The sequence below is a fragment of the Anser brachyrhynchus genome (assembly GCF_964034855.1).
Source record: "Anser brachyrhynchus genome assembly, chromosome: 1".
Taxonomy (NCBI): Eukaryota; Metazoa; Chordata; class Aves; order Anseriformes; family Anatidae; genus Anser; species Anser brachyrhynchus.
In genome coordinates this window covers 153,537,521-153,551,957 of record NC_137694.1, presented here as the reverse complement: position 1 = coordinate 153,551,957, position 14,437 = coordinate 153,537,521, and the positions used below count along the sequence as shown (strand labels likewise).

The 14,437-nt window shown below is 36.1% G+C and overlaps 1 long non-coding RNA gene across 1 annotated transcript in view; it reads left to right on the top strand.

Moving 5' to 3' along the window:
• Positions 1 to 14,437, top strand: part of LOC308188112 — a 43,120-nt gene that overhangs the window by 14,386 nt on the left and 14,297 nt on the right. The window lies entirely within an intron of this gene.

Below are 14,437 nucleotides of genomic sequence, written 5' to 3'. Positions count from 1 at the left end.
TAGTTTTTAAACTATTAATAGGTGACAAGAGAAGTGAAGAAGATCTAGAGAAGAAAAAGAGTATAAGCCCTCAAAATTCTTATTGTGCAAACTGCTGAATACTGTCTCCGAGACTTGTAGACTTCAAAAAATTCTACTTCATTAAATTAGAAATATGTGCATGAGTCCTCTTGCAGTGGACCCAATATTTTAAAAATAACTGTTAATAGTAAAATTCAAGTGATATGAAAAAGGGATTTGAAGAAAGTAAGACACATTTAATATTAATTCCTAGGAATGATTTTGAATGTCTTAAGCTGGAAATGAAAAATGATCTAATTGTGTAAAAGCTTAGGAGAGTTATTCTAAATGAATGACCAGCAGAAAAGTCTCAAATATTTCCAAGCTTAACAACATTTTTTGGACCACATGGGTAAAAATAGCAGGGGATTCTGTGGAAACTGGTCAGAAACTCAAAGCATACCTCCTATTTTCACCTAAAGAAAAAAGCAAAAATATTTCACTCTTGCTGTAAATAAATGATACAAGCTGCAACTGCTAATTGTTTTAATAAATAAAATAACAGTAGATAAAATGGAGAATGAAATACTTTGAGAATTCTGTTTGTTCTTGGTTCAGGACTGTTGCAGATCTTCCTGAATTAAAGAAGATTTACCTGCAGCATCGTATAGAAATGGATGTTTTCCAATGCATTGAAGAATATGTGTTTGCTGACTCTACATTGCTCTGTGCTTCATAGGAAGTCCCTCGTGTTTTTGTAATAGGTTGGTAACTCATTCAGGAGAATATTTAAAAATATCATTTAGGCTCATTATTTCAAGGGTATAGTGTAAAATTCAAACTGGTTATTAAACAATTCAGTACAATGCACTTGTCTTAAAAATTGTCCTGGAAGTTTCAAAAAAACTGTATACAACATTGTGAGAGTACTGTAGCACATTTCAGGATGATTTATTAGGATCACAAGTTCTAAGGCTTATGGGCAGAAAGATAAAAACTTCAGTACTGACACCTTGAAAGCTTTCTGAGACAGAGACAATTAGCCCTGTAGAAGTTGCAAAAAAAAAAAAAAAAAAAAAAAAAAAAAAAAAAAGGGTGGATCAGAAAACCAGAACAGGAAAATGCTTTGACAAGAATGCTGCCCAGGCTTCTTTTAGAGGGAGAGAAAATGTGAGCTCTGAAAATAAATATGCTGGCACTTCCCCTAAGAGAAAGTATTTTCCTATACTTTAGGGTTTTATGTTTTAGCTATGTAAAGGGACACCATTGCAAAAAAAAGAAGTGGAAACAGCTGAGCTTGACCAGGAATGACATTGTCTATTTTTTATTTATATTTTTCTTGAGTTCAATAAGAATGCTTTTGGTAAAGGTAACAAGCTGTCCTCCTGGCTGCTGGGAATACAAGATCCAGAAAGCACTAGCACAGCTTTGTGTGGGAAATGTACAGTCAGGAGGAATTTGGTAGAGAAAAAGAAAGGGACATGTAAGAAAATCATAATTTTTCAGTGCTGAAAACAAAACTTTTGGAGTTCTTTACCAGGATATTATTTATTTATTTATTTATTTATGGATTGTTGTGTTCATTTTTGCATTTCTGTCTCAGATGTTGAGATATTTAATTTCCATTAAAAATGTAAGTAAATCCCCAAACACAACAGGTATCATAGCAAAAGGATGATGATATCTTCCATACAAGAAATATCTTGGAATTAGGTCCAGGGGAAAAACAAAACAAAGCAAACAAAAAAAAAAGGGTTAGCTTTGTGAAGTAGTTATAGGACAAATTATGAGGACAAAAAATAGGGGAATGTCCTTAACAGTGGGAGGCTTCTAACATCACCATCCATGCTCTACAGACTTTTAGCAATGTGATGGAAATGATACTATAAAACTGTGAATTATTTCCTGTAAATGATATGTTATCTCAAACCAACAGTTTATACATTTCGTTATAAGTGGTCTGATTTTCAGATATGTTTAACATAGGCACCTTGCAACAAAATCAGTGGTAAGTGCCTAAATTTTGCTCAGAGAATCCAGTGGGTGTTCAACATTAATTGAAAAACAGGTTGCTTTTTCAAGGGTGTTTACATATTGATGTGGATCCTTGACTTCAGATATCCAGGTTTCAAAATTTTGAGCTTAATATAGATTTATAAAGCAAAGCATCCGAGGAAGAATTTATCTTTGTACTCCTTGCTGCTTTTCATTGCTGTTGGTAAGGGAAAGCATTGCCAGCTGTCTCTCTAAGCAGATAAGATTATGATGAGCTGCAGTAGTTTAGTAAATTCTTTCTCACTCATTTTATAACATACAATAAAGTATGTCTAACAATGTTTTACTGTTTTGTTCTCGGGAATATCTTTACATAATTTGTGTGCTAGTTTTATTAGGATTGTTACAGGTCAAGGATCGTCATTAAAATTGGCAGAAGGCAATGGACCAAGTTCTTCTGTTAATTGCATATGTGCAAGCTTATTAAGTATAGTGATGTTGTAAGGATGCGTTTGAGATGAAAATGTCCTTTTTTCTATCTAACAAATGCTTTTTTGGGAGATTAAGACCAAAAGATATTTGTCTTGTATGCAATCAGTTGCAGGTGATTTTGAAAAAGCTCAGAGCCCTTGGTGTTTCTGTTGAGAGGTCCTTGGACATTGACCTACTATAACTTATATTATTTTTCCATATATTGTATAGACTATAATATATACCAAGTGTCTCTTCAAATAAAGAAAAAAGTTGAATTGGATGTATATAATGCAAAAAAAGACTTGTTATTTAAGCAGCCTCAGCTTTGAATGACTGTTCTGAACCTGACAGAGGTCCCATTTCTTGGAATGTGTTCCTTAAGATGTCTCCAGCTCCACACTTAAACAGTCATTTGGGAGTCATATAAGCCTTCAGCCTCCCGTTCTACAGGGTTTGCACTAGTAATGTTGCAGCAGTATCGATTGAACACAGTTGTAGATGATCTTGGGATTTGACTGAGCACAAAGGAGAACAAGACCTATGTTTCTGACAGGGGAGGAATGATGAGACAAAATCCCCTGTATTTGTATGAGACAGCCAGCATTCACAGGGAGTTCCACACAGAGTCCTGACATTTGCTGTGCTATTGAGTTAACTAGGTATAAAATACCTTGAATGTCAATATACGTCTGTTTTAGAGACTGGCAATTCAAGGAGACTGAGGAACTAATAGTGACTCACAGAACTCACAGGCAAAGAAAAGCCTGACTGCACGTCACCATAAGAAATACAGGACAGGGTAGGTGTTAGCTGATAAAGTCTTCACATCTGATCTATCCAATACAGAACCAAACATACAAAAATTTAGGGGATTTTGGGGCTCAGATGTGGATATGTTAATCCCATTGCACACATACACAAATTTTATAAAAATAAGAATTTGTAGTGAACTGCATCCAAAAAAATATTAATTTAAAATAAAATAATGGGTTAACACAAAATAATATGATGACACTATGGCAATGTCTTTTGTCACTACTTCCCTTCCCTGACAGCACTTTCAGCTGTCTCTTGCACAGTTTCTGTTGGTCAGCCTCATTGCAGGGGATAAATCAAAGCTGTGCAGTAGGTATGTATTTCGAATACAACTATTTGCATAAGACCTTCAGTCACCCAGATAATCACAAGTGGGGCAATTCCTTCCATTGGAAATCTCACACCAGTACTGCAGCAGAAGGCAGCCTACTAAAAAACATCTCAAAGACAACACGTAAGATGGAGAGTGAAATTTCCTGAATCTCACCCAGGTGTCACAATAGAAGCACAGAGTCCTGAGTAACCCAAAGGCTGCCAGACTGTGACATATCCTAACTGTGAACGTTTTCCTGAAAGTTAACAAAAGAGAATTGAGGCTCAGGGAAAGAGTTCCATTATGTTATGTGCCAAAAGCCCTCAATTGTCAGCAGGAGAACAAGATTTCCGCAAAAGCATTTCAGGGGACTGCTTCCCTTTGCCTGTGTTACATGGAGTTATCCCATTTGAGATTCAGGACTTTGCATCTGCTTTTACTGAATTACATAAGGTTTCTGACAGTCCATTTCTCCACCTTGTCCAGGTCCCTCTGAACAGCAACATATTAACTGCTTTTCCCAATTTGGTGTTGTGCAACCTTGCAGAGTACACTGCCGTCCTGGTTGATAAACAGATTTTTGAAGGCATTAAACAGATTTTGTCCCCAAGGGATGTCACTTTTAACTGGCTGCCAGCTGGACTTTGCATGACTGATCAAAACTCTCTGAGCGCAGCATTACAGCCAATTTCCCACCCGCTTTATCATTCACTTACCCAGTTTATATCTTAACAATTAGATGATATAGACTGTATCACCACTATGAAGCCTGTGCCAAAGGCCTTGCTAAAGTCAAGATATGCAGCATCTCCCGCCACCCTTATCCATAACCTCAGTCACTCATCACAGGAAACAAGCAAGGTGATCAGGCATAATTTGCCCTTAGTAAATTTGCATTGGCTCTTTGCAGTCACCTTATCCTTCACATGCCTATGGCTTCTGAAAGGAATTGGTCCATCAGCTTTGCAGGGGCTGAGGTGAGGCTGACTGGCCTATAGTTTCTGGATCCTCTTTCTTGCCTTTCTTGAATAAAAGCATGTGCCTTTTTGCACTCATTGGGAACTGGATGGCTTGATTGCCACAGCCTCTTGAAAGCATTAGAGAGCTGTCAGCTGGATGCATCCCATCTGCTCCCATTGACTTGTGTATGTCCAAGTGGTATAAATGATCCCTGACTCTTTCTTTCTCTGCCTTTCCGCTGCAACAGACTCTGTTAGGAGACTTGGGGAACTGTGAGTCATGAGGACAAGCTTATAAGTAAAAATTGAGGTGAAAAAGGGTATGAGGACCTCAGGCTTTTCCTTTTCACCTGTCACTGAGATCTCTGCCCCACTGAACAATGATTGGGATCACAACCTCCATAGCATTCATTTTGCTGCTGTTGCTGAGAAACTGTTCTCCCTCCTTCCCTCCGTCCCTCCCTCCCTCCCCTTTTTTCTTTCTTTCTTTCTTTCTTTCTTTCTTTCTTTCTTTCTCTTTCTTTCTTTCTTTCTTTCTTTCTTTCTTTCTTTCTTTCTTTCTTTCTTTCTTTCTTTCTTTCTTTCTTTCTTTCTTTCTTTCTTTCTTTCTTTCTTTCTTTTTCTTTCTTTTTCTTTCTTTTTCTTTCTTTTTCTTTCTTTCTTTCTTTCTTTCTTTCTTTCTTTCTTTCTTTCTTTCTTTCTTTCTTTCTTTCTTTCTTTCTTTCTTTTTCTTTCTTTCTTTCTTTCTTTCTTTCTTTCTTTCTTTCTTTCTTTCTTTCTTTCTTTCTATTTCTTTCTTTCTCTTTCTCTGTCTTTCTGTCTTTTTCTGTCTTTCTGTCTTTCTTTCTCTTTTTTTTTTCCCTGAATCTTCTATCTAGATTTTCTACATAATGTCCAGATACTGAATCTCTTGTGTTGCATGCACCACCTTGATGTATAACAAGTTGTTTAGTCCTTATAGAATTAAATGCACCGAGGAGAAACACCAGGACAAAACATAACTATGCAGCTGATTTGCTATAGGATACAGTGAAACCCATCTGAGGATGCCTGGGATTCTCTCAGCAGAGAGAGTTCCTTAGATAGCGAGCAATTATCACAACTGTATCTCTACAGCCTGCCTGCCTTAATTCGTAGCTTTAACATAAAAGACGTAAACTGTGAGTAATGGCCATCAGTACAATGAACTAACTGCAACAAAACAAAACAGGTAGTGGGAGTTTGTGCCAGACGTGGCAGTATTTTATAAAGGCGATTATTTTTATGTTACAAGCTGTGCTGGAAACATTCATTACTTCATATAATCATGTAATGTCAACAAGACTAAACTTCTGTAAATATAAGTTTTAACTTCTGTATCAGATGCAAGTATTATTTCTACAAAGTTGTCCTTCAAGTATTAACCTTTTGTTCAGAGTTTATTGGGTAATAAATTCCAAGCATTATATTTACAAAGTTATATTGACGGCCAACATTGTGTTTTGCAGTTTCCGTAGATACATCTGCATCAGCCTTGTAGAAGTGATGTGAGTTTCCATGTTGTGTGGTGCACAATGAGTCATGTTCATATGCCTCAAGGCTGACCCAACCCTTCTGGCATTTTTAACTGCTTGAGCGATACCTTGGGTATCAGATGGGCTCTGTGGGGTTATCAACACTATCATAATCATCTTTATATGATTCAACAGGTCAATGTGTCTGAAATAATGCAAGTATCTGTGTTTCAACCCAGTAAGGTCGTGATATCATAGCATCAAATGGAATATATATGTTTCATAAGCACACACGAATTTACAGGTGAAAATAGCTCTACTATCTCCATGACAGTGAATGACCAGGTTTGAAATTAGTGTGGAAATGTAGTTCCTTAATGTTAAATACATTTTTCTTATGTTATCAGACTTTGTTTTTATTTGCAATAATGTCAGGATCCTTCTATTTTTCACCTGGCTCAAGCTTTATTTTCCTTTAAATTGTAGTTTTATGAAATCCTTTTACAGCTCTTACTAGTGATGATGGTTTTCAAATGCCATCAGCTGCTTAATGTTTAACATGCTTTCTGATGTCCTTAACCTTAGAGGTTATCAGATTAGATATTCATTCCCTACAAGGTGGAAAAAGAAAAAGGAAAATTTGTATCGCTAATATTAAGAATATATTCTAAGTTTGCTTTAAGACATTGCCTGTAATTACTTAGGAAATTCAAAAAGTACTATAAGCTATTACTTATATAATATTACTCAACTAAGAATCTTTGCAAAATATTATTTCTTTCAGAAACTGAAACAATGTTCCATAAAAGTACTGCCTTATCTCCTGCATACCTTGAAGACACACGGAAAGCAAAGTTTACTTTCTGTGCAACACTTTAGGAAAAGTAGCTGTACTAAAATATATAGCTACTTATGATATGCTGACTTGGTCCTGCATGACTGAAAATAGAGTGAATGAAGGCTGCAAAGCTTCATGAAAGCAGTGACTGCTTTCCATCTGGAAGCTGTGTAAGGCCTTATGTTTAGGTATATATAAGGCATATATTTACCTATATGTTTAGGTATATCTGATTGTGTAATTAGTTCACCCAAAGATCTGCTTACAGTTTTTTTTTTTTTCTCTTTAATTTCCTTTTGTGAGCATTTTATTGTAAGATACTTTTAAAGAAAGAATTTTTACAGTAAAATGAAACACACCAGTGCTGACTCTGTGTCTTTCTGTCAGGAAGGCAGAATGGTGTATAGTAAACATCTATTCAGGATCTGTGGGAATCTCCCATGAAGACCTTGCCAAGCAATGGGAACAGACGTTTAGGTTCTGCTTTATTTTTAATTTCTTCACAGAAAACTGAAACCATCCAAGTGCATTGTTGACAGAGAGGGATTTCCAGAAGATGCTTGCCTTTGATCTCCTGCCATACGGTGCGATGGAAGTTATCAAGTGTTCTCAGGGCTGCTAGAACAGCAGCCCTCTGAATGCTCTTATCCATCAGAGCTGTGTCCCATATCAGTAGTGGCTGTCACAGTTTTCTCACTGAGTTATCTCCATTTGAAGGAGAGCAGGTGTTATTTCTAGCACTCCTTCATGGCCTGGCATCAGCAGTCTCTCACTGTCACTGCAGGATTGTGGCAGTGCTCCAAGCTGCATGTTTCCCACAAATGCCGGATGGCAGGGATCTAGGGATTAATGAGAGAGCCCACACCTGACTTGCTGAAACAAAGCTGTAGCTCTTGTGCACTTTGTTCCATATACCTATTCTCTTTTAAATCTGAGCCTATTACAGGAGTATTAGAATTCAAATGACCAAGGACATTGGGCCTAGTTTTCAGTTGCTTTGGGTGTACAGTGTAGTTGCATGAAAATTTCGTTCATAGTTAAACGAAACAATGTTTGCTTTTCAATGCCTCTTCCAAAATATTGACAACAGAGGGTTCTCTGCACGCTTCATGACTCTTGCCACTTGATATGAAGTATCTTCAATATGTGAATTTGACTTATGCAAGGGAACTGTTCTCTGCTTTGACATGTCTTTCATACCTTGGAGATATATAGGGATGCTATGAGACACCAGTTCTGAACAGTTCCTTAGGTTGTGGTAGTCCTATAGTGCAATCACTATAAGAAAAAAAAATGATTAATTGTTATTACGGAAAATATTTTGCCTAAGGCCAGTTATACATCTATATTTCCTGGATGACCATTCTTGAAAAGTGAGCACCAAAAAGGAAAAGTTATCTCTATTTTATCTCTGTTACACAATTAAATAGATCAGAGGAGCATCCTAAAGTTCTTGTTTATCTGTTTTTATAAATCATGTTAAAATATAATTTAGTCTGAAAACAAATATTTAGATAATTTGAAACAATCAGTGTTGGACTCATGAGCCTAAGAAACCCCACAGGTTTTTCTGCTTTTTGGATTTGCCATTTTTGTACTTTCTACCTATGTTCCAAGATGTGGTTTACTGACTTTGTTGGAGCTTCTTAATGAATGTAGCTCATTGATTAAGAGATCTTGAACAGTATAAATAATGCTTACTGTACCTAATTATTTTCATCAATTAAATTTGTTTTTCCTGCAGAGTGGGATTTCAAAAAATGCAAAGTGCATAGTAAAATTTCTTCCATTTCAAGTTAATACAATATAGAAAGATTTTTCCAGTGATTTACGAGGAAATCTATGCTATTGGCTCTCTACCCTGACTCAAGTAGTGTCCTAACATATCCTAAATTGTAAGATTCTGTATCCAAAGTCAGAAAGAGAATTAGTATGGAAGTGACTTGTAATTACAACACATAATTTAGAGATTCTCAGCAGTGATATACTGTTGCATGTCAAAACTCAGAAAGAGATGAAGAAGCATTATGAGTCACCATTACAGTTTTGAGTTGCAGAAATTAAAAGCACTAAGACTTTTTGGAGTGCTTATTATTAATCTCCTTTTTCTTCAGAGACTTGTCTTCCTCTACTGACTTCATGGAGAATTGAAGGTAATTCTGAAGGAAATGATAATTTCAGCCATTGTGCAAAAAGATGAATGGCAACAGTATTACCATCGTTTTCTCCTTGAACTATGTCTTAAAAGTACAGAGAAGTAAATTAATAGAATAATAAATAACTTTGAAGACTAAATGTGGGCTGGTATTTGTGTCTGGGAATCTTATTTCCACATACCATTAATTTCAGGTATATTCCTTTCCGCATTGTTTTACAATGTTAATCTACCACTTCCTTCTCCACTTTAGAAGGTTGTTGCTGGGAATCCCTCTTTCTACTGCCTTTCTCTCCTTATGCGTCACACATGGAGCCCAGGTAGTGAGTGACCTTGACATACTCATCTTCCTGAGATAGTCCTTGTTTGTGGGTGTAGTCCTACATGACTTGCCAGGTTGTCCAAGGAAACATTTGACTAAGCAGTAAATTGAAGCCAGCTCCTAAACTGTTCCTCAAAGCATTTTCTTAATATCTACTTTGCATTAAATATCCAGGCAAACCACATTGTAACATCATCCTTTTTTTTTGCCAAGATGTAACGGCACAGGGACAGTGGTGCCTGCACATAAATCAACTAGATATATCATGTGCTCTTCTTTGAAATATACATTTCTATTTGAAGAGTTGTGCATTAGATTGAGAGCTACGATGCCCTTATTTGCCCACCTAAACAAATAATTGATATCTCAAGCTTCCTGTAATTGAGCATTGTACTGATAGTAAGGATTATAGGCGATGATATGGGCAACACGATAAAACATGATGAAAGGTAATGAAATCCTGCACTTTGTCTTACTAGATTTACTTGCTTACTTTCTTGTGATGTCTTCAGCAGGACTGGAAGCATATGCTGCCCAGTCTATTATTTGTTGGTTGTGGTATTGCCCAAATATGAGGTGTTTTTCAAGCAGGCAGAAGAATGCTGCCCCAGCCCTAAAACATGCTGCTGATGCTGTATAGTGGGGAAAAAAACATCATTTTGAGATGATGTTTTCATAACTTACTTTGAACAATGTAATGGTTAAATAAAACTGATTAAAAGGTAAGCAAGGAGTGAGGCAGCTCATTTGAAAGTAGCTCCTTTTACAGCAAGAGAGGTCTGCAATAGAGTCATTAATCTGTTATCTAACTTCTAACTACAAAGTTTTTTATTAGGAGAAGTTGAGGAAGTGAAATTTAGATTTCTAATCTGATATATAAAAAAGGAACAGACCATCTTGGTAATGAACAGTTTCCAGGCTGGGGGTACCCAAACATTTTTTTTTTTTCTCCTAGAAAGCACATATCTTTTCAGTCCTTTCATCCATTTCTGTTTTCCTGTATCTCCTTCAGTTAGATCAATGCAGAACAACAACGACAACAAAATTATTTATTTATTTTTCTTTGTATTATCTGAAAAGGATGGCTGTTAGGAGAGAAGAGTGCTTCTTTAGAAATCAGATGGTTGAAGTGCTTTAATTTCAGCTCTCATGATTAAGGATGCACAGTTTAAAATTTGAGACTGGCATCCTAGAAAATCTCAATATACATCAACTGAGGTTCAATTATTTTCTTATTGCTACCCTAGAGAAGAACACCTGGGTTACCAAAATAGCAATTAGTAGAGGAGGTTCATTGTAAATCACAGCAAAGATTAAGAAATAAGCTAAGAAAAAGATAGCTTCTATTCTCAGTCATGCCAATGCTAGAGATGGATTTACAAAGAAGGATTTAGTCCCACTACCTTTTTTATCCCTTAATCATTTTTTTGTTTTTGTTGTTCCTATGATGGGGAACTGTTGCATAATGACCATTTTAGCCCCCCCAGTGTGACCTTATCTAAACCTTAGCACACTCCCATCTACCTTTAAGGGAGATATCGGGAAATGGAGTATCACTGGAAACCTCTAGTCTTTTTATTTGCTGATCCATTTGGTACTTAAGTGGACAAAACTCAAAAGAATTACCAGATAACAGAAGTCACAAATCAAAACCATGATAGTGACTCATATATTTATTTATTTATTTATTCTTTTTTTTTTTCCCACTAACTGTACAGGATCTCTTTCTAGAATTCATTGCACATCGCTCTCCCTGGAATAACTGGGACATGAGGATCTTTCTTTAAGAAAACTAATTACTTCAGTACTAAAAATCTGAGCATAGGTTACATGTCTGAAGTAGGTGACTTTTACCTAGCCCATGCAAATTTTCAGTGACATCTAACATATGCATCCATTTTAAGTGTGTGTCTGTGTCTATATATCCGAATAGTATGTACACACATATGGCACTACCTAATTAATATGAAGAAAAAAACCTCCTTAGTAAAGATGTTAAGCCATATAAAGGTGCAATATATATATCAAGAGCCAAGTTAAAAAGGAGTTTTGCCTTTTAAATTGCCAAGTTAAATATGGCACAATTGAAGCGAACCTGTCCCTCCAGGCATTCATAAGCCTGCACTTGGGAGCTCTTGGAAGCTAACTTAGCACCAGTTGTATCTTATTTAACTTGGCCCTTTAAAGAACTAACCCTTTAGCAACTTGGCTCACACTGACCATATCACACCTTTAAATGACTGACCTTCCCCTCTCAACTTTCCTTCATTTAGTGCACACTGAATGTTTTTGATCGGATTTGATTTATGTTATTTTGGCCAATTAGTATAAAAGACAAAAACAAAATCTCTAAAGGATAGGTCTGTGAACATAAAATATAATTGGATTGAAATGGACCTGTTCACATTCTTTTTGCCTTAGCTCAGAGTGTGAGTGTTAAGTGCTAGCTCTCTATTTTTGCTTGCTCGCAGTGCCACCCTACAAGGAGCTTTCCTCAAAGCCTGATGATTTACCCCCCTGTGCTCTTTTGCAGGGTTTGTACTCTGCTCTAAAAGAAGAAGCTTTCCCCTGCTTTCAGAGAGGATCTGAGTTGAATGCAATTATAAGGGGAAGTGGAGCAGACAGCCAGTGTGCTACTGAAGACTTTGGCTGTCATATGCCAGAGCATACATGTGGTACTGTTAAAGCATTGAGGAGGTTCAGGCCCTGCTTCTTCTGGTAAATCCATGCCTGAATGATACTAAATTAGAGTAAGGGTATCCCATGTTAAATTGCCAATGGTTGCTACCGCAGTGAAGAAAGAAGAATTTAGAAAAGAAAGGAATTTGTTTTAACATCAAAATGCTGTTACTGTACAGGACATGGTAAACTGAACTTCTTCAGATCTCAGATCATGTGTATTTAAAGACACTCCCAGATAGACTGCTATCATTTGAGTCAGCAAATTCAGAATCAATGACAATGGGATTAGATAGAAATTTTGTGTTGCAATCTTTGTAGATTATTGCCTATGATAATTAAATGCTCAGAACTCATGGTAATGACAGCACTATAAAGGCTTAGACAGATTAGATAGAAAGAACACAAAATGACTTCCCTGAGGTGCTTATGTCATCACATACATAGTCTTATGCCATCTACTGATCTAGCATGAAATGTAGTTTATGCAATAAAATGTCTGCAAGAGACTCCATTCAAGTGAAGTGAGGATGGAGCTGCAGAGGGAAAGAAGTAAAAGAGGACAAATATGGACCTGAGAGCACAAGAGGGTAAAGATGGATTTGTTGGTGTGAGGAGAAGGGAATGAGTATGTCACTCATCTTCTTGGTGGTAGTGTGACAGGCTCAGCGCAGAGGATGCATGTATATCTGTATTGTGGTGCTGATTCCTACAATAGCACAATTTCCACATGGATGGCTGGGAAAAGAATGTGCAATAAGGTCAGCCAGCAAGGAGACGTGACTTAGAATACATGGAAGTGACCCTTCGTATTTCTGCCTTCTCCAAGCCTCTCGTATTACTTTAGGCCTTGTTTATACATGACTTGTGCAACTTGCCATGGGCCTAAAGCTTTGAGGGTTATCTCTGCTTCTTAAATATGCTAGGTAGAATTTGTGGTAAAATTTAATTCCCTTTTTTATCTAAAAGGTTTATAATGACTTACAGTTCAAAACATTATCTAAAAAAATAATAATATAAAAACACTTGAAAATACTCTTTTACTAATTCACCTCTATATCCTCTTATCCTCTTATGTTTTCTTCCCTGAAAACAAATAATGTTTTTGTTGGCTGACAAGTTGTAAGAGTATAGGCCTGGAAGTGACTATCTTCTGATTAACACCTGTTTTGCATTCTAAAAATAGGTGCTTTGTGAATCTCTTACAGAATATAAACCCACCACGCTTTATTAGACATAAAATACATTACAGGGAGTGAGCAGAAGAGATGATAATAATACAAGTGCTGTAAGTCCCTGTAATAGAGGAAATTCAGTTAATCACACTTCCAGAGGTACTTAGCAAATGTCCCCAGAACACGGCTGCAGGTTGACACAAAATGTCCAGAAGCTCCTTCCAATCTTACCTGGGGATGGGAAAGAAATAATCTTTCTGTCTCCAAACCTTTAGCCCTGAAAATGTGAACATGAGGTAACAAAGAGGTAATTGTGATCAATACCATGAACTAAGGAGCTTCTGTTCTACAATATTGTTTTAGCTATTATAAATGAAAAAAAATTCAGAAGAAATAATCTCTACAACAGTTATTAAATTGCTTGAAGATGCATTGCCAAGAAGGCATAGAAAATATTGCACTTCTTGATCAAAGTAGAATTTGAAAACCTGATAACTGATAAAATGAAGATGTCTACTGTGTGAACTGCTACACCTGACCCAGATAGTGTAGACTCTCTCCTGTGGTTAGCAGGGAGAGATAAGGATCCCATTATTTTCAGCTTAGAGGTGCTTATAGTAGACCAGATAAAATATGTTTTTAAAGTTGTTATTTCTTTCCCTTGATTTCAAGTGTCTACGGAAAGAGTCTAAGGAAAGTAGATCAACTATAGACCATTAAAGTTAGGAAAGGTAAAACTCAGTCTAAGTAATCAGACTGTACCTCTTTCACAAGTGTAATAATGATGATTTTTTTCTTGCATGTGTCAGAGTATTGGAACACATCAATAAAATTGAAAATGCAACTGCAGATAAAAGTTAGAAAATTGAAAAATACAAACAGATATATTACTTGAAACTAACTGATTCTGCATTCTATTTATTTTCTGAGCTGTAGTTATATCACAATACCTTTAGTCAACAACATTTTTTCCTTTACAGAGACCTTTTTATGAGTTCCCCTCTTAATCCAAATAAACAAGAAAGTTTTTAGGGAATCACTATGTACAAATCTGTCTTCAAAAAAGTAGTGTCTGAAACTCCTCTGCAGTTTAGTACAACTATCTGCATTATAATTAGGCTTTACTATTATTATTTATTTTTATTTTTATTATTTTTATTTTTATTTTTATTTTTATTTTTATTTTTATTTTTATTTTTATTTTTATTTTTATTTTTA